Raw genomic sequence first — 26,986 nt, 5'->3', positions numbered from 1 at the left:
CAAATGGGTGTTCCTGAGCTTTCTGCATTGGTTTCCTGGGCAGAGGAACATTTTTTGCTTGTGTTTTTATTCTGTTTGGCTGATTGAGTTAAGAGGTCATTTGCTAAAGCCCACAGAAATCTAGACCATGTATAAATTTATTTCAGCCCGGTTAGTGAGAAAGGCACAGACATGATGCTGTGAAACATGGCGTGAAGGAGACCTTTGGGAGGCAAGGAGCCTACTTCTGTTACCTGCTAAGGAAGAGGAATTTCGAAGTACACTTTGAAAGTCAAAGGACCAGTGCTCCCCAGAATACTTCTGCCTGTTGTCTTCAAGGTATGCATTTTTTTACAGCGAGATGGGGCATCCTCCAGCCCCGCCTAGTGTAGATCTGACTACAGAGATTATGTCTGGAAGTCTAACATCAGTCAAATGGAGGTGTGCCAGTCTGCTCCTATGAGTGGAAGCTCCTCCTCAGCTGCATTTGTAGCAGGCATAGGAAAATCTGTAAGATACGGCTGGCAGGTCAGCCGGAGATAGGCAAGAACATATTGAGAACCCTCAGCTGTACCGGTAACAGGTCCTAAAGCCAGTGCCATTTCTTAGACACTGGGGCTCTTCAGAACAAAACTGCCTAAAGTTAATTTTGATCATTTTAAGGGTTGTTGCAGCAGTGCTTTAGAGTTCCTTCCTCTACTTGCATTGCTCTGCGTTGCTCCGGCACTGTTTTTTTCCTGAAACATTACTAATGTGAAGAGAAATATCAGACTGCTGCTGAGCTCTGGTACACAGGTCCTCTTGCCCGAGGCATCCCTTCTGCTGTTTTTTTAGAGAAAGTCTCCTGATGCTCGTGGAGTGGTCTAAGGCTTGAGGCTTGATGCTGACAGGCAAGAAGAGCCTTAAACAAATTCTGCAATTAAAATGGCAGGCAACACAAATTGCCAGCCATTAAAACCAATGCTTTTCTGCTTCATAAAGGTGAGCTATTGAAAAAGATCTAATCTGGAAAAGATTAAAAATTAATCAAAGTAATTGGATTGCCTGGGATTGCTCAGAGATGATAAACTTCTGCAGAAGTTACGCAGGCAGACAAATGAGTTACTGCTGAGCTGGGTGGGGGTAGAGGGAGGTGGAAAGGGGCTGTTCTAAGTGCTCTGTGCATGCTCTGGCACCATGGTAAATATGCTGTAGTTAACTTTATATTATGAAATGATATATTTGAAACCGCACTGAAGCCCTCACTGTTTGTCAATGCCTGCTTCACTCCTCTGCCAAAGGAAGTGACAAGATCTGTCTTTAAAAAATTGATGTGATTTAAAATTTAAAGGAAAACTGTTTCAACTCTTGTCCAGCAAATATCACATAATGGATTTCAAGAATGACACAGATGTTCTTCATGAGATTATGTGACCTAACGCATAAAAGGAAATAAAAAGTCCAAACCCTTGAATCCCCTGTATGTTTCTGCAAGTCGTCAATACTGGATCAAACATTTCTACTTCTCTCCGGAAAGGTCAAATTTTACTTTTAATGTGATGATACCTCTTAGTGCCTGAGAGATCATTTCCGTGAATCGGATGGAATTGGGGTTAATAGAGCCTATGGGCCTGTGTACAAATGGCTGAAAAATTCCACCGCTCTACCCTCCAGCATACATCAAGTCTGAATTTCCCACAGTACCAAGTTCAGTATTCAGGTATGCATAACTTTTAAAGGTTATCTTTTTTTTCCTCGTTCATTTGGTGGGTATAAATGATGAATGATGGGACAAACCTTGTATTTCTCATTCCTCTCTTTGTTAGGGTGAACTACTAGGCTAGGATTTCTCAGAGCAGATGGTGACGTTGATCACTTGGAGCTTCAAGGCAGTCAAAGAGTCATACGTTGTAGGGTCCCCCCACTGCTCTCAGCATAAATCTGCTCTCTTGGGGGGGGGGGGGGGGGGGGGGGGAATCACATCTTTAACTTGAGCTTCTAAACAAGAGACAATGAAAAATCTCAGTTCTTGCAAATGTTGATTCCGTAAACTCAGTATCAGGTCTCTGTAGGCACTAATAGCTCTTAGTGACCCCGAGTAGCCTCACCTGGAGCCTCCACCCACACCCCTGCCCAGGGGCCTAGGAGCCCAATTTCATGTCAGCCCTGGGCACATCCCTGCCTCCTGCACCAGGCACTCTGTAGCTGTGCCTGTCTGCCACTTGTCTCTGGCCCTGTCTGCACCTTAGATTTGTACTGCAGCCTTGCTTCAGGATTTAGCTTTTCCTGCTCTGAGTGGACCTTGAGTTTTTGTCTGGAAAATCACCCTCGCTGACACATTTGCTTTGAGAAGTGTGGTGTGGAAACGTGGATTTTATTTTGATTCTGTGATCTGCAGGCTTGAGAAGGATTCAGGTATTTCTTAGTTTCAAAGCAGTTTCTTATCCTCTGTGGTCTGATATATGCAGCGTATAAGCAAATGTGAAGTCACATATATGTGCTGGGTTTAGGAATGGTATTAGAATTGGCAGGTAACAAAACAGTCTTAGGGAAGAATTGTGATGCTTGGAAAATAATGGTTACTTTTGAGATGGATATGAGAAAAAACCATTACTAAATCTTAAAGCAAGCTTACTACAGCACGCTTACTTGATGTTATTGTAATCTGGCATGTAATTTTGCTGTGAGGCAAAAATTCCAAATCAGTTCAAAAGTCTGCCCAACAAAGAGAGAAAGTTTACAAAAATATGCCACTATATGTCTTGATGTATGAATCAAATAGCTGGCCAAGGGCAGGGAACTGAGGCTTAGATGCCCATGCTGTTAATTTTGCTGTTAGTATTAGAATGTAAAGGTCACAGAAATTGATGTAGGCTCCATCAAAATTTTATTTCCAATAATCTTTGGGTTCTCATAGGTAAAATTTGGGACTGGAATTTAAGGAGGAAGTTTTGAGGTTTTTGACTTGGCTATTGACTTTGTGGCTAGCTGTGGCTAACCTGCTCACTTCCTTGCTTTCTGACTGTGAAATGAAAGGATAATGCCAGTGTCTTCTGAAAAACGTTTTGATACCTGAAGATGACAAGCACCACATAAGGCAGTCATATTGTCATTTAGATCATGAGGAATTACTGATGATAGCTTCACAGTTATCAGGTCCAAACACCTGAAAAGATCTTTAGAATTCATCGAAGTGCACACTTCCCTCCTACTGATGCTGCAGGAGTGAGTTGGTTTGTGCTCACTGTTGTTTCACACACCTGTTGCAAGTAGTTCTCCAGGTGTCTAAGGATGCACAGGTGTTTGGAACTGTGGAAGCTGCTATGGTAAATTTGTAGTTAAAGGAATATACCCCAGTAATGTCCCCTGCAATGCAAGCATCCCTTTGTGATTTGCAGAAATAGGCAGGAGGTGTCTCTCGCTACAGGTTTCAGGAGTGATGTTCACATTTCTTTATGGGAAATTGCTAATTGGAGTATAGAACAAATATTTCCAAGTGTCCAGTGTGGTGGACACTTGGAGCTGTTGTTCTTACATTGTTTGGTGGAGTATTTAGTAAGTAATTTTTTTATTTATTAAAAGTTACTGTGAAAACTGCAAAGTAAAGGTCCTGAATCTTTTAAGTCATACAATGATATAACTTTATACTTGAGTAGGTATTTCCTGATACAGAGCTATATCTGTATGTGTACGTGTGTGTGTACGTATATATATTCATATACTTACTGTGGTGGTAAAGTTAATATTTCAGATTGAGATGTCTGGCTAAGAACTTACCTTCACTAGAAGAACATTCCTTTTGGCTAAAAGCTAACAGTCTGTGATTGTTCCCAAGTCCCCACTTCTGAGCTGAGGTAGTACTGAGTGTGCCAATCCTATCAGTTCCACCAAGAGCCATCTCTCCATATTGTCACGTTATTTACTATTTGATTCCTTAGAATTGTGGCAGTTAGCTACTTTAAGGAGTCCATCCATCCTAGGGACGGATACCTGGCTTTGTTAACACTGAAGGGATTACTTTTCCTCACCTCTTCCCTTTATTCTGAAACAGCATATAGGTTGGGTGTCTGCAATCATTTGGCAGACAACAGGAGAGCAGAGGGGGAGATGCTATCTGAATGTTCTCTCACTATGATCATCCTTAATACAGCTTCTGTCTGACCTGTCCTAAATTGTCCTTGCATTACTACACAGTTGGAGTCCTCCGATTCTCTGACAATATGTGCTCATGTATACTTTATGTGTGTGTGTGTATATAATTCCTGTATATATACGTGTGTGTGTATATATATATCTATAAAATTCCTGTGAATCAGAGGAGACAAAGTCTAGCACGGTTGGGTTCTATTTCCAGTATGTGACTGCTTTACTCCTGTGAAGTCTGTTGTATATAACACATGCGCATTTCTCTTTGAGGAAGAAGTACTTGTTCTTCATTGTTTGCAAGTTCAGGGCTTAGAGTGTAACTGAGCCTGACCAGTTTGCATTTGGGAGGTAGTAGTAGCAACAATAATGTGCAACCTGACATAATTGTATTACAGTGAGGGATTTGTCCATGTCTGGTGGAGGAAAATAAGAAACGTCTTATCAACTTTTGGTCTCGAGTGTGCGCAACTGAGAAGTGATTGACCTACGTTATCCACAGGAAAGAAGGATTGGCCTAAAAAGCAGTGACTTAGTGAGATGAGGTCAGATTTGGCAATGTGTAGAAGTGGGTAGCATTCAAATACAGTTTCTGGATTGCTGGAATATCATAAAGGGATGTATTGATTGTTGGATGATATGCTGAATCAGACCAACATTGACCAACATATGAATCTGTCTGTAAACTGCCTGTTAGCTCACCAAATACTGGATCATATGGCTTATACTAGAAGCTAGCATTTAAATTGATTGAACATTTCTTTTCTAATAGTTTGGTAGCACAGCAGCCTGAAATGTCTCAGCACTTGTTTTTCTAAAATTATTTTGCCTGGGATAATAACACACATTATTCTGTCCTTGAGATTGAATTCAGTTCCCACAATATGCAGAAGCAACTGCTTTTTCTTTCAAAAGACTGTGGAAGGGAACTTGCAGAAGTTGTTTTGTTTGAGTTCTTCATGGTCCTTCAAAGCTTCAAATTATGTTTTTCTCTTGAAATAGCCCTTTAAAGAGATTTCTTTATGGGTGTGATGACTGGTCTCTGGAATCAGTGTAAATGCATTATGAAGCAATGACAAGATACTTGGAGAGGTAACATTGTTCAGCCTCTGGTAGTATGGCGAGTTGCTGAAATGCTCTGGTGCAAATGCCAAGGATTTGGAGAACTGTGTTGTCCAAACATAATAGAAGGCAATCTTCACCCATGCACCCCCCTGCAGTTACTCATTGGGAAAATAGTATTCAGCTAGGGGTTTTTTTTTAAATATGATAGGAATGAAATGACTTGATCGTCTGCAAAAGAGCTGTAGGAATTCGGCTGACAGAACAGGAGAACTAAAATCAGCCTCAGGAGAAAACTGAGCAAATAGGAGCTAGTGACTGGGGACAGATTCTGTTCTGAATTTTACACTTAATGTTATTTTTCTCACCATCACAAGCTGCCTTTCCAAAATGTCTTGCTGTGGTTTCACATTTCAGACCTTAATTCACTGCTGGGCTGTCTTTACCATTGGAGAAGGAGTATTCACAGGGAATGATTTCATGTTTGGGTTGAGGAAAAAAGCAAGCTGTACACCTTAAGGTTACTTCTCATGCTCACTGAGCCCCATTTTTACCTTGAAGAACGTAGGCTAAAAACGTTTTCAGGCTGTCATTTAAAAACAAACAAACAAACAAAAAAAATGGCAGAAAGTAAGTTTGTGACTTCAGGACTGCAAAAGAAGCAAAATTATAGGTGATTGTAAAAAGTAAGCTTTGTTAGAGCCAAGCAACCAAAAAGACTAAACATGTGGAAGAAAGTCAGTGTTCTGCTTTTGTTGGGATTCAGATGATCTTCCTCATCGCTGAAGTATTTTAATAGGTATTATGTTTTCACAATAGTCACTAGATGTAGCTAACAACCCAATAGTTAATTAAGCCAAAAGCAGTGTTCCGTGAGAGTGCTTCAGCTTTTGGCTGTAAATAGTTTCATGTGTTTGGTGCAGGGGCTTGCAAGTGTATTATTTTGCACGTTGCTGTCAAAGTGATCTTGTGGTTGGTGCTTCTCCACTTGAGACTGCTTTTGCACCTTTCTTTAGATGGCTTCTGTAGATGGCTTTTCTGACACTGGCTTTGGTAGTCATTGCTCTGGGCTCAACTAGTAGCTGATTTGCCACTGATGCCAAGTAATCATGTGCATGCTTCAGAGGTAGCGAACGTCGCTATCTGTGGACGTCAGGGTTCATTTGCTGTCTTCAGGCAGCGTCAGGAGGGTTTTGGAAAGCTCCTGGCAATGAAGGGTACGCATTACGGCAACTTCAGAACTCTGCTCTACATATAGGAAAGTGGAGGAATAGTATAAAGGATTAGAAAAGAGGATTTCCTGGGGAATGGATTTGGCTTTTGCTAAGATGGTTGGTCACATAGATGATGCTTGAACAAATGTTATTGCCATGAAGTGTCTTTCAATCAGCGGTGTTGAATGGTGCAGAGTGGTTATTCCTGGGGCTTAGAGGTCCCTCCAAGCAGAATGGATCCAGTATAATAAATGACAAATGGCGCTCAGTGCAGACAGCGTGAAAACGGTATGTTTTCTCTTACTTGCCAGAGCAAGTAAAATAGTGCCCACACAAACCAGGCCCCTGGTTTGTGGCATTTGCTCAGCTTCAGCAATAGTAGTTTTGTACGCTTCTTTAGCATGACACAGGTATCTCTTTATACATTTGGATCACTGAAGTTTGCCTGATTACAGAGTTTTGCATCAAGGAAAGATCTAGGTGCTCAAAAATGATTCCTCACAATTGCCTCATCACCCTTTGCCTATTAACTTGAGATCTGCACTTCTGAAAAACAGGTCACCAGAACAGGACAGATGTAAGAAGCTTGGAAGAATGTCCCAGTCCTGATCTCAGAAGGACTAAGCCTAATTCAGCCTTCACATCTGTTTATAATGCTGAATAAACAGCTCTGTGCCTTGAAAAACCATAGCAGGTCATAAGGAAGCTATTTTAAAAAGCTGATTTAAAGGAGAAATTAGAACATCTAGAAAGTGACTTTTTTAAAAGCTCTTTAATGAACAAAATAAACAAAAATCAAGGAGCAGGTAGAAAATCGTTTAAACATCACTAATCTCAAAGGGTGACTTGTCAGCAAATGAACTGCATGGGAGATAAATGTGGTCGATGGAAACGTCAGAGTAGTATGGAAATGGGGACAGGCTAGAGTTCAGGCTGAAGACTTGGAACCCCACTGAGGCAGATGACCTGCAGCAGACGTTTTCTTCAATTAAAACTTCCAGTGTGCTACAAAGGTGACCTTGAAAATTGCATCAGAAAAGACATTTTGCTCTGAAGGTGCCGATGGCTCTATTGTAGGGATAGTGTTTGATGGAGCTAAATGTAATATAAATCATGCTTATGGATGGATGGCTCAATGCCAAGCTGCTGATTGTAGCTTTTAGTCATGTGTTCTTTTCCCAAGCTCCCAAATATTGGATGAACCGTTTGGGGGTACTGAAGAGCATTTGCCTTTTCTCCATGAGTTATTGCAAGACTTAGAAATATCTAGAGACCAGGAGCATTAGAGTATATGGACCTGCCATTCGACTTGCAGTGCCCTCTCCAGTGGGTTTGTAGGGGTGTATTAAAGTAGTCAGATGCCCAGCGTCCTGTCATCTGTAGTGCATTTACTCCTGTTCCCAATGATGGTGAATGCTACCCTGGCAGAGCAGCAGCATTCTGTCCTCAGCTACTGCTGCTTTTCCTTCAGCGTAATTAAACAGAGTGCAGACATTGGGAGAATCAGCCTCTAGAGCCATATTTGCAGCTCTGAATTAATTTGCAAGAGAAGTCATGAAGTTTATAGAATCGTTCCAACGCTCTGAGGAAAGATTAAGAAAATCCATGATGCCATAATGTTAAAGCAAGTTGTAGTCCTTCCCAAGGGCAAAGGGATTTTTACAATGCCTGTGTATGCACCCTGTAAATTTAAGATAGTTTTGATAGATAATGGTATTTAAAACCTGCCCGGTATTTTAGTCTTTTGAATTACTTGACTTCTCTCCAACCTGTATTACCTTCAGTAGTGCAGATACTGGGATTAACACCTTGTGATCCTGAACATACAGGAGCAATTAGGGATGTTGTAGGTACACCAAGTTGATTGAAAGAGTTGGTGAAGAGCTATGGGAATAAGGGGAGTATTCAGTATGCTGAAAACCTTTATCTCCCTTTGCCTGCTTCAGAAAGGAAGGTTAAGATGTCCTTTATGGGGTTCAGAAAAGCTACTACAAAAAGGAAACCAGGTATGCGGGTTACATGTTTCCGTATCATTGTGGTTCTTTCAGAGGGGCTGAAATGTTTCGGAGTCTGGCTTAAAACTGCAGTTCTGATTCATGTCCATTTAGTGTCTTCTGCCAGAAGGAGAGAAGTAGAGGCAGCGCCTCCTTGGGAGCGGAAGCCTTTCTGGAGCTCCCTGCTGTGCTGAGCTCCTGTGTGCTCTGTCCCGGGTGAAACACTCGCCTTCCCTCGGCTCTCCCGCGGGTCCCCACGTTCACCGGATCCCCGGGAAGAAACTCCTGGTCCTTTGGCTGCGTGAGATGGGGCACCACGTGGGATGTTTAAATGTGCTGTTGTTTTTCTGTGTGGATTTAAGAAGCTTAACCGTCAACCCATTTAAAGTGCACGGTGCCTACGCAGGTTCTTCATAAAAAGCCTCAGTCGCCTGCCTTAGCAAAAATGTGTGACTTACTGCCAGGTAATTACACCTTTTGTAATATGCTGAGGTTGGTGCTGCTTTAATCTGTGAACATGCCACTTTGGAAAGCGTATGTCAATGGATGAACTCATTGAACTTCTAATTAACTGAAATCTCTTTTATAGCCTCTTTTAAACCTGATTTACTGGATTGTTTGTGAATGGCGCATTTCAGTTTCCGAGTGCCTGGCGCTGTGAATCCGTTCCTTGTCTGTTCGTTCTGCGTTCACGTGAGCGCTCCTAGGGAGTATTCACGTAATCAGTACGGCCATTTCATGCAGGATGGTTCTTGGAGGATCTTGTGAATTTTGTTAAATGCAAGATAAACTACTTGGCCTCCAGCTTTGGCTTTCCATTCAGTAATGCACAGCATATGCTAAAAGTGCCACTGCTGTGCATTTAATCTTGGGCACCAAAAATACCTCTGGTAACGTTAAAGTAGGACTATTAGTCTAAAGTTTAGATTGTCTACTCCTGCTGCAAAATAAGAATCATGTCAGTGCCTCATCTCTCTGTTAATCTGATCTGTGTATTTGCTGCCTCTCCTATTAACCTTTTTCAAAAGTTAATGAGAGGAAACATTTTGCTTTCTTTTTCCTTTCAAAGATAAATCTGTTCTGTGTCTTGGAGCTGCCCTCGTGGATTACAGGATAGTTAATCAAACCTGAGGCTTAACATTTCAAATCCAGCTGTTTTCAGCAGCAAATGCTAGTGGGTCACTAAATGCACTTAGGCTAGATTTAACATGCCTTAAAGCAATTCTCTTTGATTGTGGAGGAGACAGTTTTCAAGTTAGCATTTCTCTTCTGTCTATCATTGCCTTTCCTTAGACTTCTGAGCTAGCACAGATTTACAGAGCTCTCGCAAGCCACCCAGCCGGTTTGCAGCAAACAGGGTATATATTCTAATACATTATCGTAGAGGAAGAGGGGCAAATCTTTGGGTGGCGTAAAACCACTATTGATCTGCTCTGTTTGCAAAGCTACGTAGTAGTGTGTCTACTCTTATCGAAACATATGTCTTTTAGTACTGCTAGGGTTTTGTGTGTGGCTCCTGGAAATATGAACAGTAGAGTAGGGTTCTGATTTTCCTCTGTGGTTCAGGACTGTTCACTGGAAAACTTGGTACCTCTTAGTTAGATGTCTGTCACTTAGTACAGTACAGTCTGCTAAAATTTCAGCTTGTTAGCAAGGGGGAACAGGCTGGGCTTCAGCATTCACTGATTTCCAGGATTTGGGAATGCTGAGGCTTAGCTTGGTCACCTTTTAGCTACGCTTTTTGAGGAGATATGTTAACACTTCTGTTGCTGTGCAGAAATATTCTCCATCATTTGCTGGGAAAAAACCAATGGTGTGCCAGTCTTTCTATGCTTTGGTGTTTTGGTCATCCCCCCCCCCCCTCCATGTTTTTATGGCTTTGCCTTGCTCTGTGTTGCTAACCAGTTCCTACTGATCTTACACCTGTACAGCTAAAAACGTAGCATGAAAGCCAGAGGCAATGATAGAAATCCTTTCTTGCTTTTCCACATCTATGATATGAAATGTCATGCTGCTCCCTGTTCAGCTGGTAATGCTTCAGATTGTTGGAGTGAGAAGCTGTAAAATGGATTCTTGGTAATGCATGTGTGTGAATTTAATGGTTATGAGTAGATTAACCTTTATCCAAAAGGAGTGACAACCTTGTCTTGATTTATAACAAGTAGCTATGTTACCAAAGAGATCTAATTGGGCTTTGAACATTCTTCTTTATATATGTATTGTATTGCATTAGCTGCTGTACTCCTTATAGAAAAATTGTCAGGATTTCTCTGAGTAAACATCAAGGGACCTCCAAAATAGATAGTTTGGCTCTATTTAAGTCTCAGCATTTATCTCACATTGGAGCATCTGATAGAGATGTTTGATAACTGCTCAGTTTATTTTCTTAAATAAAGGGAAGTTGTATAGATTCAGAATGCAGTTATTTATATTCAGAGCAATTAAGCTTTGTTAGCACTGTTTTGACCTTTCTCTGAAGAAATCTCCCTTTTCAGAAATTCTAGCATCTTGATTACCCAAAATACCATAGATAGCATGAGCAGCGTAAAGTTGGAGGGATTATGTTCCTTAACAATAAACAAATCTTAATGAGAGAGAGCATTGAAACAAGACATGAGCACTGTGACAGCGTATCTGTTAACACTGAGTTTTGCATGCATCAGAAGGCACCTGACTGTACTACTGTTGCATGGCAGCTTGAATGCTCAGTGACCTCTAGTTTTAAGTGGATTTACAATGTTAAAAGCCAAAATAATTTCACTGGACTAAATAGGCTATGCTTTGAATCAAAATGTTATTGCCTATCTTGCCATATCTTCACAATTGCAAACTGCTTATGGCTTCCACGTTCTCATGCCCTTTTCTTTAACTCTGCATGAAGGTATGTTGGGAGGAATAGCAATGACGGGAGAATATCTTGGGCTCCTGGGATAAGAGGTGAGAAGCTGTTATTAATCTCTCTTAATAGCTGTATTTTCAAAGATGTCATTTGTTGAAGTTGAGTGAATGGCAAATTGCTTTAAAATGGTAGAAAACAATTAGGAATACAATCTATATTAAAATAACTAACTGGTGATAGATGATTTTGTTGCTCTGTTCTTACACTCTAAAGTTATGCTATAGATTTTTATAGCCTTATTAAAATTGAAAGGACAAAGTAGCACATTTAGAGTTTAGATGTGCATGCTGTTCCATGTTACCCGAAAATCAAAGATCAAGCCTGTAATGGATATATTTCATTTCATTTGAGTTACTGGCTGCACTTCAGACAAGCTCATGCTGCAATTTCCATCTCTTCTGAACAGCATTTTACTTGGCAAGAGGAATTTGAAGTTGCTGATTAGGTTTTTAACTTTGCTTTCCACCACGAGACAGATTTAGTAGGGCTGAAAATATGTGCCTGCTGTCTTCTGCGAGTTGCAGGGTAGGAATAGCTGGGAAGTTACTGGAGGATTGTAGTTTTGTGGGGAGGCCTAAGATGCCCCCAGATTTCCTAAATGCTTGTAAGGATCAGCATGTCAGAGGCTTGTATTTGTGAGTCTGTTGATGAACTCATTAAGGACAAGTGCATCCTTCAATTTCCCGCATAACCGCAAAAGAGCCCCAGTAATACTTGCTTCTAACTCAGAAGTTCTCTAAGACAGAGTACCTCTGGCGGAAAGGTTTGTGGTGTACCAAAGTAATTTCAAACACTGTAGAAGTGTACTGAAAACATAGCTGAGCTGCTTTTTAGCTAGTTAGTTCTGAAATAAGCAGATGTCTTCGCACTTAAGTTTTCCTTATCTGTTCTCCAGCGCAGCTTCCTAGGGATGACAGGCCAGTCCTTGTATTTGAATAGTTTAATATTTAACATTTCAGCTTTCCATTACGTGTTTTCTCACTTCCCCTGTCAAGTAACTGGCATATATTTTCTCTTTACTGCCAACATGTTGGTGGTATCTGTTTCTTCCTGGTCTTACTGGTTATTAGTTGTAAGCTCGTCTTGCATGTTTTTATGTATCTCCACCTTTTTTGCTTTTCTCTATCTGTCTCGCAGTTGGCACCATCTGTATCATACTGCACAGAAGTCTGTCTCAGAGGGAGATGGGCGCTGAAGAGATGCATATAGCCAAATTGGCTTCCACTCTGCTCACTTTGCAGCCTTGTGGCAGGGGACCCTGCTTGACAGGGATTTTATTCAGCACAGAGACATCAAGTGACAGCACTGGGTATTGCAGTTGTTGCACATGAGCAAGAGGGCAGTCCTGAGTTTTCTGAGCCTTCTTGGCTTCTTTGGAAAACAGACTTATCTGCGATATAAAGGAAAACATTGGAGCTTAGCTAGATCTTCAGAGACAAAAGGCATGAGTCTTCCTTATTCTGCAGTTACTTAAGAAGGTTTGGAATTCATTGGTAATGCAGGTGAGCTACAGAACATCACTTTTCAATACTGCTTGTGTTGCCAATAACTCCATCATACGCCAGGACTGCAGAAAAGCAGTTAGCTGACTATGGTAACGATTCAGCTACAAGCTACAGGTGAAATAAAACTGCAGGCAGTCTGTCTATAGAAGCGTTATTTACAGGAACATCATAGAATCATAGAATCACAGAATGCTTTGGGTTGGAAGGGACCTTTAGAGGCCATCTAGCCCAACCCCCCTGCCGTGAGCAGGGACAGCTTTAACCAGATCAGGTTGCCCAGAGCCCCGTCCAACCTGACCCTGAATGTTGCCAGGGATGGGGCCTCTACCACCTCTCTGGGCAACCTGTTCCAGTACTTGACCACCCTCATTGTAAAAAACTTCTTTCTAATGTCTAGTCTAAATCTATTCTTCTTTAGTTTAAATCCGTTATTCCTCGTCCTGTCACAACAGGCCTTATTAAAAAGATTCTCCCCATCTTTCCTGTAGGCCCCCTTTAAGTATTGGAAGGCCGCAATAAGGTCTCCTCGCAGCCTTCTCTTCTCTAGGCTGAACAACCCCAACTCTCTCAGCCTGTCCTCGTAGGAGAGGTGCTCCAGCCCTCGGATCATTTTTGTGGCCCTCCTCTGGACCCGCTCCAACAGGTCCATGTCCTTCTTGTGCTGAGGGCCCCAGAGCTCGATGCAGTACTCCAGGTGAGGTCTCCCCAGAGCAGAGCAGAGGGGCGTAATCACCTCCTTTGACCTCAATAGTACTTTAAAAGCTGCTTTTCTTCTCATGTGGAAACCTTTAAAGGATGCACAGATGGGACCTTTTCACAGCTGGATGCGGGCATAGCAGACGCTGTTAGCGTTGCTGGCCCCCGTGCAGTCTGCAGAACAGCTCCCGTGTCCTAGGGCAGGGCACAGCTGCAGTTGCGGTGTCTCCTGCGGGCTCTGACTGTGCCAGCTGACGTGCCCTGCGGTCGGCACCCAAGGAGTCCAACGTCCTGGCCAAGGAAGGACGTGGGCGCTTGTGAGGCGATGCATCTGCACAGCCTCCTGCACGGGGGTCTGTGAGCCTCTCCTAAGCCTTTTCCACGTGGCTGACCAGAGCATGCAAACATCTCATGCTCCAAAACACTAGTTGTGTGACAAAATTAATGAAAATAGGAAGAACTTGCTTTGTTCTCTTACCTACTATGCATTTGTCTGATTGCAAGCCTCTATTTTCACCACTCACTTGTTCTGCTGCTTTATAATCATGATGATCCTTGAAGCTGCCTGAACTGGATTGCTTGTGCCTTATGCATGGGAAGCCCTACAAATTATTACCTGGCTTTGAAATTGAAGGGGTAATAACTTTATGAAAAACAGTTCTTGTGGTTTAAGATAGTTCATGTCGCAGGACGCGTGATTCACCAGTATTCCCTGTTTTCTGCTAGGCTCTGTGAATTTTAACTGTGTTTACGGGATGTGGCTGTGCAGCGAGAACAGTGGCTGTAAGAAATGGAAATCCAATCTGTAAATAACTTTCTTACAGTCACCCTTTCCACACTTGACTTCTATGACTGTATACTCACTAGTTCACTTACTGCTGATGGGATTACGAGATGTTACTAGGAGAAAACCAGCTATTTGAGAGGGCAGCAGTGCTGTTAGGAGGAGGAGGCAGCCATGTCAGCATTGTAATTTGGGATTTGATAGTGCTGCTGGAGCAGCCGACCAGCTGCCTTGGAGGCATTATGTAGGTGGTTTCCCTCCCCTTTCCCTTCCTGTCAAAGCTCCCAGGTATTGGCCTCTGCTTTGGCATTTTTAACCTGACACGCTTTCCAACCACTGCCAAGTGTATGCTTTGCAAAACTTGTGCAAAATGAATTGCTGGTGTTAGTTTCCTTATAAAAGAAACAATCCTGTGGTTGTAGAAATGTGAGGTTTTAATCAGTGAGGAAAATATGTCTAACAGGGAAAGCCATGATGGTTTAGTACTCGTAGCTTTCGGAAATCATTTTGCCCTGACCAGACAATAGAAGTTCATCTATTCAATCATAAGTTTTAAAAAAGCCAAAATAAAATCCATGCTGGCCGCAACGTCCAAATTGGACTTCTCAGATAATTATACTGAAAAATTGTCTAAATAGTCTAAAAGTGGAAGGCTTCTGAATAGAATATACTTAATTATATGAAGATGCATTATTTAGTAGATAGATTCTGAGAGTTTATTTGCCACCCTTGTCTCCAAAGAATTGTGCGGAAGAGACAAGCTAGTATCCAATGTTTGCTCCTCTTTAAACCATGTAGATGTTGTATATTGGTGGTGGATAATTTGTTTTCTTACAGAAAACATCCAAAATGAATGGATCATCCCACTAACTCGTGTTCATAATAAAGCAGTGACCGAGACGCATTTCTTCGTGGTCGTCGCCTCACTGCTCCTCTGCTTTTACTTACCTGCTCCCGCAGCTGTAAGATAACTTCCCAAGCGCTTTACTTGAGCTAATCTAGAGCGTCCACAAACCAAGTGATGATATGCAGTGCTTTTTACTGCCTGCCAGACCTGAACAGATCATGCTTTGGCACACGTTTCATCAGGGACTGATGAGCCCCCTCCAAGCATGCTCAGAAGAAAGAGCCCAAGTAGCGAACTGATCCTGAATGACGATATGCCCTCCACCTGTGCTCAGCCCTTGGCAGTGATTGCCACATGGGCAAGGATTCTTCCTTGCTGAAAAGGTAATGGGAAATGAGGTGGGATTTCTGGTATGTTCACGTTAGTGCTGGGCCTGAGCTGTGAGGACTGGTGCCGCATAGGTAGGCTGAGAACTGGATCCAGGGAGAGGGGCTAAGAGCATAGAGGGCATAAAACTGAGAAAAGAGTCTTTAGAAATATCCCCAACTATTAGACAATCAGAAGTTAACGTTTCCTATGCATATGGTAATGTGTTTTTTTTTTTTTCCCCGGGGAGGCTGAATTTCAGCACTTCATATATGCCCAGCCTGCTCTTTTGTAATGATCTGATTGCTGTTGATTACTTGTGATTGTCACAAAGGGCATGGATATGAATAACTGTAACCTGTGCATTTTGTCATTTGGAAAAGATCATCTGTTTATCTGTGAAGGCAGAAGAGCAGCTTAAACTTTCACCTAATCAGATACTCAGAAGCAGAGCGCCTTGAAGTTATGTCTGTGCCAGACTAAGTGGGATTTTTGTTTTGAGATTTGTATATATTTTGCCTGCAAGCATTTGGAGGAAGAGCTAGCTGTTTAATGAGGGAGACGGAGGAATTACCGAGTTTCCTGTGGGTTTTCTTTTCTTAGGGGGAGCGAAAAAAAAAAAAATGAACCTTTCAAATACAACCTCTGTTCTTCTCCCTTGCCCATTTTAATTTAAACAAGTGACATCTTGAGCTTTCATGCTTGTATTTAGGATTCTTCCATGGGAGGTGCTGGGGTCATATGAGTAGCTTTCGCTGAATAAATCCTAGAAATATACCTGCTGAAATGTTCCAAGTTACTGGGCTGTCACTGTGCCCCGCAGGTTGTTGCCAGTCAAATCCTGTATGCTGGTGAGCTTCTTCAGCAAAGCGCGAATGCCCTCCGTCAACCCTGTCTTTGTCTGACAGGTGAGACGCTTCGGCTTTTGCCTGTCAGAAGCTCATACATGAGGATTTTCCAAACAGCACAGGCTGCCATGCTGCACATTTGGTCTTAAAAAAAATATATTTTTTTTTCTTAGGTAGAATGAGAGTATTTAAAGAAAGAATTCTCAGCCCTGAGGCTGAGGAAACTCTTCTTCCTGGGAGTGCCTTTCTTGTGCTGGGAAAATTCAGTGGCACGACATAACTCTTGGTGGCTTTCTAATCATTAACAAAAGTTTGATTTAAAAAAAAATGTGTAATTTTGGTGCTACGGGCACCAAACATTGCTACATGCAGTATCTATTTAAAATTTTTTAATTTTTTATTTCCACAGTTGTTTTTCTCTTCAGTCACTGCCTTGTATTGTCACTAACGAGGATAGATTGGAAGGAGTGTATCCCAAGCTTTCATCTGGATTTACAGGGTGCTTGCATGCGACATGCTGAAACACCCTGATCTGAAACTCTTACAATTTGGAATGATTAAGGTTAGAATGATGCATGCGCTTCATTGTAGCTGTCATGCTATTTCCAAGGTTTTCAATCTTGATGTCCTTTTATTATGAATGATATAATGTGATTTCTTTGACTGTGCAATTAATGCCTTTTCATCATCGTGACAAGGAGTTAGCCCAGAATGATTCTGAGAATATTTAAGCTTATTTTATGGACATTTTTGTCCTCTCTGCAATTCATGACTGCAAAACACACATGAACTGCAGGAGCAGTTGCCTCCTGCATTTAGACGAAGACAGCTTATGCCCTCTGCTCAACCATTACTTTTTTAGACTCAAGCTGGATGACAGATGCAGGGGGAGGGTGGGATGGCAGAGAGAAAGTTGGAACTAAGGAAATAAAATACAGGTTAAAAGTAGTTTAATGTCTCAGCAGTTATTTTTATTAACAACACTGCAGGGTTTTTGACAGCCTGGAGTTCTTTGCACAGGAGAAGTCCAAATTGTAACTTGACAAACCTGTTACTGTGAAGTGGGGCCAGGGAGTCTTACTCTTTTGGTAAAGTCTTTCTGTGCCATCCGTATGTGGTAAAAAGCAAACTGGATAAATTCTGTACAGAAAAGGCACAGGCAAGAACTGCCCTTGATCTCTTCAGCCACCCATTATGGCTACTTTGTGAGAGATCGGTCTTGATCGTTTAGAAGGTTGTGCTGAAGAAGGGCAAACCTTGGTGGGTTTTTTTTCTGGCAGAGACAGGCTGCGTGAGCTTGTGTTTTTATTTGTTGGGGTTGTTTTTTTGGGGGGGTCCCCCATCCCCCCATTAAATAGCTGCTACAATGTGGAAAAGACCCTCAGGGCAGGAGCAGAGGCAGGAAGGCTGGTGATTTCTGGCGTGCAGCCTCACGATGGGGCAGGAACAGTGTGCAGTAGAAGGTCGGGTGCCCTGTCTTGGCAGGGCTGTCTGTTTTATAAATACAGAGTCCGAAGTGGCAACTTAGAGGTTTTCTGGTGTGGGTTTTTTGTTTTTTTTTTTTTATGGTATGTTCTTTCATCGGCTTTAAAAGGTAGATGGTGTTTTTACAAACTGATTAGCACTGAGCATGGGAATATGTTTGTTTGTCTTTTCAGCGAGGGTTAACTTCTACCTGAGCCGACATGCTTTTCAGAAAGATGTCCAGCCTCGCTGCATGCCCGGGCATGATGGACTGCCATTATGGGCCCATATGATACTGGCCACATGCTTTCTCATAGCTTTGAGCACACAGAGAGTACAGCTGTAACATGCACGTTGTCCCTGGAGGCAGATTTGCTACTCTCGTTGAGGTCAGTGCAAACATACTTCTGCAGGCTCAGGATCAGCAGCAGCAAAGATGTAGGTGAAATAAGTATTGTAGGGAGTGAGGCAACACCTTTTATTCCACCAGTTGGTGGAGGTGAGAAGAGACAAGCTTTGTCTCTTCTGGACGTACCAGTTGCTCCAGTAAAAGAATATTGCTGCTTCTACAATGCTGCTTGTGAAGTGCAGGAACCAACTTTAAATAACCATGACACATTTCAGAAACTTTTTTTAAAAAGATGATAGGCTACTTGTGAATGAAACATGGCAAACTTCAATGCAGGCCACATGTATTGCACAGTCCCAATTACCCAGTCTAGTATTTTTTTTCTCCCACAAATTATCTATTTTTGCATTATCACTCAAGTATGCTGCATGATCATATGATTACATACAGTGAGATGCCAATTAGTAGTAATGCTACAGCAGACCTTTACAAGTCAATTTGACATGCTTTTTTCCATTCTACGCATTAATTACTGGCGTTGTGTTTCTCAGTAACACCTCCACTGTCTAAGTGACAGCAGTACAACTCACCAGTTCGATACTTCTGTTGTGTCTATACAGGAAAAACTGTTGGAAAAGACAACCTATTATTTTAAAATCAGTATTGAGGAGTTCCCACTGTGTGCATGCAAAGTTATAAGCAGAAACACTGGGAAGAGCAACACAGCTGGAGGCAGGTCCATAGCAAACATCAAATGCCAAGCAGTCACTCAAAAAACAGTCTTGGGGAGCACCAAAACAACATACTTTGCAGGTAGGTATACCTATTGGTGTGTTCTTTGAAGAGAAGGTAAGACTGGTGGGGGTGGGGGTGTGTCCTACTAATTATAAGCTAATAATTTATTGTATCCTTAAGTGTCTTTATTTCCAGTGAGGAATGCAAGCATGTTGTCTAATGAGTAATGATGGGGTTCAATGATGTAGTCACGCTGTTCTATAAAAATTTGCTCAAATCTCAACAAAAAAATTATTGTTTCCAGTTCTTTAGTCCAAAACACTTGCTACTTCTCATTTACTGGAGGCTTCTGAAAGTGTGAGTGTTCTTTTTACATGATATTGAAATGTGCTGAAATGGGTGAGTTTTTTCCCCAGTTGCTTTGTAATTACAGTTGCTAAAGGAGTAATAGACCTCAGTCTGTTTGACATCAGTCATGCCTTTTTAAGGCTGAAAGGAGGAAATCTGTAAGGTGTTTATCAAAGATGCACCATCCAAATTCTTGATCCAACCTCATTTCAGCCAATGTGAATCACTGCAAGTAATGCATATAGGTGTATAAAAGTGAATATGAGAGGCTACGTGTTCTCAGGCTTTATTTGTACATCAAAAGGGTAAATAAACGCCTCTTCTGTGTACTGGCTGCAGGGTGAATAGATTTTATGCAAGGGCTTCTAAATTTGTGGTGCTGACACAGGCTGTGCCTTTTTTTATTCTGAGACTTGATATTTTATATTGTGAATTATCAGATAGCTTGAATGAAGTTATTTCTACTTTTGAGTGAAAGAATTATAGTTTTAGTAAAAGGTTTGAGGATGTAATTGTGAGGAGAGTGCATATATAGAAATACTAATTACACTTTTTTAATGAACATCTGTGTGAACAAAATCATTCCTTCTGTAAGTGCTTCTAGTAACAGCAGCAGCAGGTGGATTGTGTCAAAGTGGATGATTATGGATTTTGTTCATATATTTTAAGTGTTTCTCCAAGGTGAGAAGAGGTACAGAACAGCTTCTGTTGGTCTTCCTGTGGCTCTTCAATGATGTATCTAAGATAACCCTTGCAAATTAGGTTAAAAGCAGCAGTAGGAGATTAGTCTGATGTTCCTTCCAACCTAAATTATCCTATGATTCTTATATTTATGTGAAAACCCATTCCCTCTAAAGCAGCCCCATCACTTATTCAGGCCTTTGTAGCTGCCACTTCACTGCATCCTGCAATTCTACTATGACATAATTTCTTAAATACTTGGATAGGATGCTAGGGAAGCAAGCAAATCCACACTGTAGTGCTCAAGTGTTGCAACCCAGTACATGCCTGTGTCTTCTTTGTGTCAGATGTTCCACAAAGTAATGGTGCTCGTGTAGGAAGGTTTTTTTGAGGTTGCATGTTTGCTTTTGTCAGATTGAACCATAGCACCCTGCTCACTGAGAATGTACACTTGTGGGCCTTGATTCATGTCCCTGCAGCTTAGCTCCTCGTTTTGCAAACAGAAAATGGAGAACCCGGAGACAGACTTTGTTACATGTTAATGTAAGAACTGCGCTGAAGTGTGGTAACAAACCTATCCAAATTTAGGATTAGCATCTCTTTTTCTAATACCTCTTGTATCCCAGCCAAACACAGCATTTTTTGGGGGGGGGAGCGGGGGAATATACTGATGAATATGGTCTTCAAACCTGAGAGACACCCTCACTCCTGGAACAAGTGCTAATTCTGCTTCAACCGCAGCTGAAAGGTACTGCACTGGGTGGCAGGGCATTCTGTCATCTTAGTTCCTGGATCTGTGCCTGCCCTCTGGGAAAATAAGCAGATCATCTCACTCTTGTTTCTGCTCTCATCCCTTTCTGGTTTGGTTGGGATGTGCGTGGGGATTATGCTCAAATATACTTAAGACTGTCAGCATAGGATGCTGTAGGATAAATGATACGTTACTATCAGGATGAGGTCATGTAGACTCTTTTATTCCCTTTCTTGCAAGCTGCATGTTACAACGGCGAGCTTATTTCCGACATCTGCTCCAGCTTGGATACCTCAACACTGTATTGACATCTGCAGTATAAACAAATCTTCGTTGCCCTTGCTTTTGATGACATACCAGAGAGAGGCCCTGGCATCGGATGGAGCTTTTACATGTCTCTGTAAGGCAAATAAGAGTTGTTGAACAAGCGAGCTGTGGTTTTACTTTAAAAGGAAAAATAAATGGAAAAAAAAAAAAAACACCACAAAGCCCAAACCCCAAACAAAAACCACTCAAAAGGCAGTCAAATGCAGACTGCCAGTGCTTTTCCCCTTGCTTCTCAGGGGGACAAGCTTGCCTGCTCCCCATGTTCTAGTCACCCTCCTTAACATCAGCTGGAGTCAATATTAGTATACATGGATGACAGCTCTGTAATGACAGTGAATCTGTTAGTTCTCTGTGGGGTTTCCTGGCAGGCAGTATCATGCTACATTAAGAAACTTCCTGTGACTTTAATAAGAAATGACCATATTGTTTATTTGCTATGGCTTTCCTTTCATTACTCCGATTAGAATGTATGGTTTCATAGAAACGTGTCTTTTATGTTCCTTCTTAGTCTTATGCATTCCTGGTTTAAAAAAAAAAAACCAAACCAACAACAAAAATCCAAAAGCCCCAACCAAAACCCAAACAACCAAAACCCAAACGAAACCAAAAAACTACCATCTACAACATAAATCAAAGGAGAGTATAATTCTGATTTATGTAAGAGAAAAGGAAAAAAAAATAATTACAGAACAGTGCAGAACAGGCACCAGAAAAAAAGAAAGATAGAGAAATTTAGAAAAATGTTGGTCTTTTAATGAGTTGGGTAGTACTGAAGCAGATGAGGGACTGTGCAGATAAAGCTAAGTTACTTTATAGCAGTGGATAGGATGGGACGTGTCATAAAACTGATACGCATTGAGTCCCTCTCGGTTAAGCTTTGTACTGCAAAGCAACAGAGGTGAACTGGCATAAATTAGTGTGGGACAGAAGGTGTCACGGGTTTGAAGGGCTTTCCGGTCCAATTGTGTGCGCTGCTCTGCTTACATCGCTTGGGAGTAAACTCAGTTATAAAATACGTGGTATTTCATAACTACTCTTTCTGCCGGAGGAGCAGCTCTGGTCACTGCAGGCTTTGTGGTTTTGGTGGTGTAATGGCTGAGTTATTTGACGCAGCTTTTTCCCTCGGGAATAAGGCACGGCCATTAGATGTTTCTCTCTGAACCTTCCGGCAGTCTCTTGCTAAGCGTTGACGGTATGCTTGCTCTCTTCAGTGGTATGGCCTTGCTAAAATTCTCACTGGATGTGGGGAAACTTCTGAAAGCTGGCTATAGCTTGGGATGGAACCGTTCCATCTAGTCCTTTACTCAAGTGAGAAGACAAATTATTTTTACGATTAATTCTTTAAGCAATTATATTCGCTATCCTTCTCCAAAGAGATTCTGTAGAAACCCTACTTCAATTACGGTATTTAGTTCTCAAAAAGCGCAGCTTGTAGGGCCACAGCATACGTTCTGAAGATAGGCCCATGACCTGTAAGTCTATAAATACTGCATTTTTCCTTGCTGAACACCTACCCTTTCTAACAGCTTTGCTAAAACTCAGGTTTTCTCCAATTCTGCTGTCAATTCTTGCACAGAGATCAAGATTATACTACAGTTCTTAAAACATTCAGGCACTTCAGCTGCCTTCCTGATCAAAAAACCCAGGCAGGATAGACAGCTATAGGCTGACCACAGTTTTATTTTTATTCAGCCCTGCAGCTGTTATCTTTTCATATACACACGTGATAAAAAAATAGATGTAGGTACTTGAGGGGATTTTGCTCTTATTTGCCTGTGTGCATATGACATCTGATTCTCATGCCCTAGGGGCTCTATGCTACTATAGTAGTATAAAGGGCCTTTAAATATTACTACCTCATTTTGATGGATTACCATAAAAAGACTGGAGTGTAAAGAAGAATCAATTTTTTTGTGATTGTAGCAGGAATTAAGTCACTGTAAATTCATGATAATCTTGTTCTTCTCTTTCTTCTCTTCCAGTTTGTGTAGTCATTAAGAAGGGATTTTTTTTTTTTATTTCCTGGAACAGATTCTCAGAGCCTCCACTGTAGGAGCCCAGCTCCTAGAGTGCTGTGCCATTCACTGGGCCTGTGCAGCTCTCAGGGGAGATTAATTTTCTAGCAGAGAGGGCTGTAAAATAGTGGGATCAAATTTTGGAAGCTTCTTGTGGCAATCATGTTCTGTCTGTTGCCTCTCTAGGCATCCAGAGTCTGTGTTCATAACTGAATATGCCTCGTCTTGCAGAGGAGAAGATAGGAAAGGGTTTGCAACGCTGTTACGAATTACCACTTGAATGGCTTTGAGTGGTCTTGTGTCTTAGAATTTCTTCCTAATCTAGTGCTGCTCCCCTGGTTGTGGTTAGGGCCAGTGTTTGGCTCTCGGGATGCTATTGAGAGTAAGAGTGGTCACAGCAAAGTTGAAGGATTTAATCAGGACCAGTGAAAGAATCCTTCAGACTGGCTTGCAAAATACAGGATGAGAAAGAAACCACCTGAGGCTTATTTCTGTTTGGAAACAGACTAAGGATTAAAAGCTGAATAAAAAACAAGGCAAAGAAATGTTGGTATCAGATGGCTATCAGTAGTTAGCTGTACCTTTCAGTGTCTGTAGAAAGTGCTTCTGTGCATGGTTAGAATCAGCCTTTATTTTCAGTGAAAATAAGTATAATATCACTTACAAGTAGTGCAGTTATTTTCCTATTATCCTGGTCAATGCTTTTCCCCAGTTATCATTTTTCTGCTTTGTGCAGTGGCAGTTTGCCTCCTCCTAGGTTAAACCTGGGCTCCTACACTCAAAAATTGCAAAGTTTCTTCATGTATGCTGAGATAAAATTAATTGCAAAAGAATGCAGAATGTTAGCCACTGATCACCTCCCCAAACAAAAGAACCCCCGAAACCCAAACTCTAGCAACACTGGTTTTGTAATTTCCCATGTACCCGCTCTGACAGAGTAAAGCACATTTGACTGAGATACTCATAAAGGAGTTGGATTCATCTTTTTGTCTTGAACTTAATGAAATGAACATTCAACACTCAATACAGCAGACACAGATGGTGAAGTAACACCAGGCTCTACCGAGTTCAGGCAATAACTGTTCTTCACTTTTCCAGTAATTTTATGCATTTAATCTCTTTATCTTCCGAACACTCTTTCTGCTGATATTAAACATACTTCCACTTCTGATAGTAGCATCAAAATACTGCTGTTAATATTTTATATGAATTAAAATCTCTAAATCTCTGTGTTTTCAAAATTGATCCAGCATTTTGCATGGATAAGAAACAGACCATTTTACAATTTTTCTTTAATCTATTCATAGAAAATGTCATTTTTAAAGCAATAGAGAAATATTTATTCAATTATTTCTTTTGTGTGCTTTAGAAGACAGTGTTTTGAGCTTTGTGTTGACATCAGGGAACTCATCATTTTGATCATAACAGTGATAACCACTTTATGTGTAAGAACAACAGCTGGCCACAATGTTTTACAAGTATACACAGTTTGAAAAAACAAAAAAGTACAGAACAATGATTTCTATAGACTTTGCCTCGCTTTTTGTCATCTTTCAGAGGGTATTTCAGCTCACTTCTTTCACATTCGTCAATCTTTTATTTTGAAGAAAGGAAATTAGTGACATTCAGTTATGGACGTACTGAGCTGACTCCAGAAAAACAGCACATCAGAGCTGCTCCTGGGGAGCTATGCTAATCCTTCTCAGTAGCATCATTCTTCAACAAAAATCAAAACAATCCTCCTGATTTCAGAGAGATCGTTTCTATACTCCCTGATTTCACACACACAAACATGCCACAGTGCTTTAACTGCTGACTGTCCTCTCAACTTTGGAGTTGTCAACAATCAGGGAAAACCGCTGACTCCATAACTAATCCACTTTGTGATGATGCTTAGCCACTTTGGGAAGAAAACGTTGTTTGGACTGAATGCATGTTTACTTAAACAAACAGACAACTAAATTTTTGAGAGTGAAGCCAGTGCAATTCCCCAAGAATCCAGAGCGCACTAAAGCAAGCGGGACACTTGCTCCTACATGAATACTGTTCTAATCTTCTTCAAACCAGTGCCTAGTTTGATGTGTTATTCCAGTTTCAGGTGCTTTGAAATCACCTCGTTTGCAACACTAAAAGTGGCTTGTAAGTATCAGTACGTTAAAATCTTAATAGTCACCTTTACTCCCATTCTTTATTCTGTTTATATATCCACAGTACTGTTTGAGCAATTTTCTTTTACGAGTCTCTGCATGGACCAAATGTCACTCATTTCAGGGAAGCTGCCCCAGTCACATTGTGCATGTGAGGAATGCTGTGTTATTCTCTGTCAGTACCATGTTGGAAGAAACCCACATGAACCCACCATGTTCTTGGGACAAGAACATAAATACTCTCTGGAAAAAAAAAACAAACAAACAGAAGTATAGATACTTCGATCTTGATAATCCTGATCCAAATAATTGTGATTTCTACCCATGGTCATATTTGGGAGTTTTCTTCAGAATTTTTTTTTTTTTTTGAAGTTCATAATCTAGAACTGAAGCTTTCTTTAAGGCAGTGCTTTTGTGCCTTGTGGAGGAGTCTTGGAATACCTCTGGGGTTGGAGGATATAACACTCTTCCCTCATTTTATGGAAGACTACAGGTGACATGTCCTGACTTTCTGTGGTACCTTGTGATAGGGCAGTGGCTGACATCAGATTGCTGTACTCTTGCTGTCCGTTCACCACTGATCTGACCTTGCCTTCATCTAATGATCTTGATGTTAAATGTACCAATGCATGACTAGGGGAAGAAAAGAAAAAAGGAGCAGCAGAATACTGAAAGAGAAGAAAATATATTTAAAAAAAAAAAAGCCTCTGACAACATTTGATAGGGAAAAAAAGTTTAAAGATGACTGCAATCACCTTTCTTGGGAGAAATGAGCAAGCAACACAATAGCAAGTGTCATTTCAAGTTCATGGTCAATAAATTCAAGAGATTATAGTTTGGAAGAAATAACTTCAGCTACTTGGGCACCTTACTGGGTGTTCCATTAATGGCAGTATAATGATATTTGCAGGATTAGTGGCTCCCTAGCTGGAAAGGCTTGCCACGTAGGCAGCAGCCATTGAAGAGCAACAAAATAAGAGAGTGCATGAAGAGTGGGAGGAAGATACCAGAGATTTAATGAACTGAAAGTAAAGCATTTGAAATATAATTACATGAAGAACATCTGTTTTTCCTCTTGTAATTATGCTTGAATAATGAGGACTGCAGTATCTACAAAGGAATTGGGAAGTAAATAGCAGCTAAGGATTTGTTTTCTTGAGTTTTCAAGAAGGGACATGATTTAGAGTGTAGTATTTGATTTAAATGATATCTCTCTGAATTTGAGAAATAAGGGAAATGAACCAAAATCTGTTTAAGTCAGAGGGACCAGATCCCTTGTTAGTGTGTACACAGATATACTGCCAATTAATTTCAAGGCTGTTGTTTTGATTTATTCCAACTGTGCTGTGCAACAGTCACAGAAGCAGTGGGCTACCTTGCTTGCATGCAATTGCCATTTGTACCTGGTTTTTAGTAAACCATGGTAATGCATCTCAAATGAGGGAAGGAGATTTGCCACATAGCCTTTGGACGTGAGGGAGGGAGGGAGAGGGGAGGGGCCAGTCAGTAAGGAAAGGGTGCATTTCACCTTTTTCTCTCTCTTCTCTGAGTCAAAGTGTTCCCCCCCACCATCACCAAGTGCAGTCTAACCAAAGAGCAGATAATGAGTACAGTATGGACTGCCCAGGGACTGTGCAATCTGATGCGAGATTGGTTTAATTATATAAAGTATGCTGCTCTGATATACTAGGGTTGTTAAAAAACCAATATTCCCAGAAAAGAGGTTGGTCTTTAAAACTGAATGACTGAAGACAGCAATTCAATTAAAGCTTTAGTACTTCTGGGAAGGGTTTTCTGCTATAGCCAGAAAGACTGAGTTTACTTTGTTCTGATAGGTTGTTCCCCCCCTCCCC

Source organism: Pelecanus crispus, chromosome 3, assembly GCF_030463565.1.
Source record: "Pelecanus crispus isolate bPelCri1 chromosome 3, bPelCri1.pri, whole genome shotgun sequence".
Taxonomy (NCBI): domain Eukaryota; kingdom Metazoa; phylum Chordata; class Aves; order Pelecaniformes; family Pelecanidae; genus Pelecanus; species Pelecanus crispus.
Note: the sequence above shows the minus strand (reverse complement) of the source record.